The sequence below is a fragment of the Phoenix dactylifera genome, chromosome 1 (assembly GCF_009389715.1).
Source record: "Phoenix dactylifera cultivar Barhee BC4 chromosome 1, palm_55x_up_171113_PBpolish2nd_filt_p, whole genome shotgun sequence".
Taxonomy (NCBI): domain Eukaryota; kingdom Viridiplantae; phylum Streptophyta; class Magnoliopsida; order Arecales; family Arecaceae; genus Phoenix; species Phoenix dactylifera.
The window spans coordinates 29,731,269-29,736,554 of NC_052392.1; the positions used below are offsets into that span (position 1 = coordinate 29,731,269).

The 5,286-nt window shown below is 37.9% G+C and overlaps 1 long non-coding RNA gene across 3 annotated transcripts; it reads right to left on the reverse strand.

Annotated features, from left to right (window-relative positions):
• Positions 1-452: 452 nt before the first annotated feature.
• LOC120112351 lies at positions 453-4,791 on the reverse strand. 3 transcript variants are annotated; one of them, XR_005513851.1, is made up of 6 exons: positions 4,624-4,791; positions 4,389-4,472; positions 3,536-3,662; positions 2,890-2,991; positions 576-743; positions 453-504 (listed from the first exon to the last, which is right to left on the reverse strand). It is a non-coding gene; the product is annotated as an uncharacterized LOC120112351 (long non-coding RNA). The 3 variants fall into 3 exon arrangements; XR_005513852.1 differs by lacking the exon at positions 4,389-4,472; XR_005513850.1 differs by lacking the exon at positions 4,624-4,791 and having other exon boundaries at positions 4,389-4,572.
• Between the last annotated feature and the right edge of the window lie 495 nt (positions 4,792-5,286).

Below are 5,286 nucleotides of genomic sequence, written 5' to 3' on the forward strand. Positions count from 1 at the left end.
GGAGGAGTCACACGAGCAACCTCCTCCTCTGTCATACCCTCGCGCTTGAAGTCCGTCTTCAATTTTGCTTTATATTCTTTCCATTTGCGATTGAGGGACTTTAGCACCCAATCATGGCTCTCTGGAGGGAGTACAAACTTACCCTACAACAAGATTCAGAATGTTATAATAATATTAAACATCTAAAATAAAATTATGATACTAAGCAAATTAATATACAGGAGGTGTCGAATTAAAAAGAATAAATTCAATTCATTATCTGTATAAGTCTAAGAAGCTCAACCTTATACGAAGGAAGCATGTCATTCCACTTCGTATAGTTGAGTGGACACAGCTGACCCTTGCGTGCAACCGATCCTAAAAAGCTTGATAGTAGACTTCTAGCTCTATTGATGGGCTGCCCCAATTCGTTGCATCGGATGATGATCTTCTCACCCGGAGGAAGCTTCCACACATCCTTTGCTTGAGTGAGTCCCCGTCTCGTCCTCACCGTCCCTTGTCCATCTATTAAAATTAAATAAAATATGTCTTAAAAAGTTGAAGACAAATATGAACATAACTTTAAATCGAATTACCCTGGATCCGGAGCTCATCCTCCGGACAATCAGCAGGAGGCTCGCGCTGAGATTCTGACTCATGCTGCTGGTGCTCACATGACTGCTGGGACTGATCAGAAGTAGATCCCACCTGAGAATGCTGGAACTCTACATCTCTAAATCGTCTCCCTCGGGGCATATTGTTACCTGGTATGCACAAAAAAGAATCAATATTTGGTTAAATAATAAATTTATACTAAATAAAGTTCTCCACCATCTTTTGCTCTTATTTTAGTTTAGTGAGTTCCCCACCATCTTTTGCTCTTATTTTAGTTTAGTGAGTTCCCCACCATCTTCTGATTCAAAAAACATTTTAGACATATAATAGAATGATGTCAACATGAATCTAAACTTCAACAAAGATACTTGGAACTCGACTGATCATTCTCTGCCATGTCATATGGTAATCTGAAAAAAAATTACCTCTACTAATGCATGTTACTGCTCGTCCTTGACATAAACATGTTACAAGGAAACATGTTTAGCTGCTGTTATTTATGCTCTATCATCCAGACAGCAAATTGCATTTAAAAGCAGAATGTAAAAGCCATCCAACATTTGATGCAAAACAATTACCAATGCAAGACCAAGATTCCAGCAATTTATAACATTACAAATAAAACTCAACTTTGAATTCACATGTTTTATGTAGAAACTTCGAACACTTAACTGTATGGGTATCATTCCACTGAAAAACAGCACAAGCTTTGTTTAGTTGTACTCAGAAACCTTGGCATACTTTGGAACATTGGGCCTTTGTTAACAATGGACAAAATCTAGGGTCTAGATGATGGGTTTGGAGGAAGTTGGAGGAAGCATGGTGTTTTCCCATTCTTGCTTCTAAACTGTCAAGTAATGCATTCATGGGGACAAGGTCAAGAAATTGTCTCAGTTAACAATATCAGAATAAAGAAATACACTCAAGAGGTTCTCAAATGACTAGCTGGGAACCCACTGAAACTATATGGTCCACTATCTAAAATTCCATAGTCCTTCAGAGTACAGGGTGAGGCAGCAGCAGCAGCCTCTCCAAAACAGCAAGAAAAAATTTATGGGTTAGTCATATATTCTGTAATTTCAAGGCCAGAATAATTCCCCTGGATTTACAACTTGGTTTACTATGAGCACAGTATTATTTTCTATTCAGATAATTTAGAAATGAACTACTGGCAGAGAAATGTGCCAATCTTATTTAATCTTGTTATAAATTCCAGATTCCAGAATTGCTTTTTTGAGATTCTCTTTTTATATACAACAGAACTATTTAAAGCATCAATTTCATGTTCAGCAATCAGTGATCACTAGTTCAACTATGATATGGGTCCAGCAATCAGTGATCACTAGTTCAACTAGAATGAACAGATGTTCTAAGAAAATTTAGGACTATGGTAAATGAAAATGAAAGAGTGAGCAATGGCTCTCTTGAGGTAGTAATGATTACAGGATAGTTACTTGAAGATATGAAGTAAGGAGTATCAATATAGAGCCTCATTACATGCACCCCGTGTCTATTGTCTGGCCAATTGATGCTTACTAGATGAAGCAACTAACAAGATGGTGAAATCAAATAGGATCAGAAGTGGTTCATTGTCGAAGGAACATGACTCTAGATAAAGCTTCATTGCTTGCGTCAACAGTTCGAGTAACTGAAAATTCACACACTTTTTTCTCGGGGAAGAAATTCATATCAGTTGAAATCACAAATACACCTAAATGAAAGAAGGAACCACAAGGCCCAACCAAAAAAAAAAGTTTAGAGAGCCAAAGTTCATCTCAACTCAAGTTTAAGATGCTGCTATGGTGGGCAACAATGAGAGCATCATCATTCATGAAAGTTCTCTAGTTAAGACATCAGAAAAGGAAAAATATATATGTTAATTGACTTATTTAACATATCCTACATGCAACTAGAGTAACCAAATCTCAGTATCATTAAAAAGTATAAGTGCTTGTCTTATAGAATGCAGAAAAAAATATAACCAGATCAAACATACCCAAGGAAGGTCATTGCTACCACTATAAGATCTAACAATTGAAGAAACATTTTTCGCTTGGTACAAGTAAGAACAACATTATACTACTCGGAGCAGCTAAGAAAACAAATATACTATGCACTAAACAAATTCTAGGATTTGTTTATTGATTGACCAAGCATTTTTCTTCATGTTTTGTTTCATTTTTCTTATCATTGGCCCAAGAATCATATCACAATAATAAGGGATCAATGTTTTCCCGAAATGAAAAATGCAGATCAAGAGAAGAAAAAGTTATTATAAAGAATGAGTTATATTACCCCAAAATAGTGTTGCAAAACTGGTGAATAATGGTCCAGTGATATGTATATCTTCTGAATTAGGCCAAGAAGTACATCTACCTCATCACCAAGCAGATCCACCTGAGTTTAAATAAACACCAATGAAGCTTGGGTTAAAGCTTCAAGAAATTTTACAAATGCATGTATATAGAAAAAAAATCCATAAAAATATTAGAAACTTCAATGTGGTAATTAAACTTCTTGATGCATCATCGAAGTGCCTTCCCTGCTATCATTGTTGTACAATGTCTGTAGATACTAGTAAAATATGCAAGTTGAACGTATCTTAGAGGAGCATTGGGAATGCAATGAACTTAACAAATTTATGAAAAGGCTTGAAATGAAGAGATATGAAGAACGGGCATAGAGATTACCTTGAACTGCAATCAGTTTATTAGTTAATTTATATGGATGGGAAATACAGTTGGAAGCGTATGCTAGAGCAGATATCTAGCCTGATAATGCTGGAACTGCCAGTAATGACTTAGCATGATGAGATTTTTCAAAAAAGACCTAGCATGACAAGAAACCTCTAGAGCTACTTGTTTGACTCAATCCACCTCATTAAGCTTTAATGGAACAGATTTGATGCACAGGTATACATATAACAGAACAACATTCTAACCTCTGCTTCAGCTGTTTGGAGGTCATAACATCGCCTTGTAAAAGCCTTATGATAGAGCAATTCTTTTCTCTTAATTGAGACTACTTGCTCAATGAGAGGATTCAATAGACTATTCAGACATTCCAACCTGCACAAAGGATTCCTCAAGTAACCACAATGTAGTTATGGTTCTTCCACAATTTTCAAAATCAATCACTTAGATCATGCAAACAATATAAGCTGCAAGAAGAAAGTACAAACTATGTTTCCAGAGAGCAATTTCCTTGTGCAATTTTCAGTTAATGAACCTCAAACCTCAGGTTCTAGCAAGCACAGACATAGTCTGGATTTTCCTGATTCTATTACTTGGATGAGCTCAAACATGTCTCCCTAAGCTCATCAGAATATGTGTATGATGCTATACAAGATACACGTCTACTCAAAAACTTGAAAATAAACAAAAAGGACTCCCTGCAAAATGAAAGATCAAGTATTACTTCCTCTCTTCTACCGTTTGTCACTCTTTTTTTTCGCCTTTTCATCTCCTTTTCTTCTTCTTCTTTTTTGGTATCCTTCCTTCTATTATTTTACTTTGTACTCTCTTTCATTTACTTAATGAAACTGTTTGAGCTCTCTTGCCTAACTGCTCCTCAAAAAAAAAAAGAAAAAAAAGGAGGAGAAGAAAAGAAAAAGAAGAAAAAAGTATGCTGTTACTGAGACAGAACATTTTCGATCAAACAATGGATAAGCAAGCAACAAGTATAATCAAAGAATAAATAAAATGATCAAGAATAAATAAGCGTTAAAAACAAGAAGAAAACAAAGAGGAGGAGGAGGAGGAGGAGGAGGAAGAGAAGGAGAATGGGAGGCTTACCTCAGACGGCGGCGACGTCGACGGCGGCGGAGAAGCGGAAGTCGACGGCGGCGGAGAAGCGGAATCGTCGATCGCCGATCGGGGCTAGGGATGGGGCTCAACCGAGAGAGGATGAGGAGAGGGGGCCGGGCGAGCGTTAAAAACAAGAAGAAAACAAAGAGGAGGAGGAGGAGGAGGAGGAGGAGGAGGAGGAGGAGGAGGAGGAGGAGGAGGAGGAGAAGAATGGGAGGCTTACCTCAGACGGCGGCGAGGTCGACGGCGGCGGAGAAGCGGAATCGTCGATCGCCGATCGGAGCTAGGGATGGGGCTCAACCGAGAGAGTATGAGGAGAGGGGGCCGAGCGAGCGTTAAAAACAAAGAGGAGGAGGAGGAGGAGGTCGACGGCGCGTAGCTAGGGCATCGACTGATATAAAATGAGGAGAGGGGGCCTGGGGACGGGTTGGGGTTTTATGTTTTATAACGACGCTTTTAAGCGTCGTTGTTTCTCAAAGTTTTACCGACCCTATAAAGCGTCGTTATTGTTCCAGATTTTCCGACGCTTCACCTAGCATCGGAAAAATATAGTCGGCAAAACCCATATTTCCTGTAACCTTTAGCTGAGATGCCACGTCTAGCGAGAGCCAAAGAGAGGTTTTTGTCCCCTTTTTTTTTTTTTTTTGCAAGCAAAAATCCAATATGGCTTTTGGTTTATAATTTCTTTTTAAATAAAATTATTTTATTTATTTTCTAAATTTTTCTACTATCATCTCTTCCTTGTTATTATTTTTATATATGTTTGTTTTGGATCCTAAGTTGGTACATTTGATCTTTTTCTAATAGCATGCTTTTCTATATTATATCCTTTAATTTCTCGTCTCAACTCCTTCCGCTGTTTTTGTATGGAGATAGAGTTGGGATC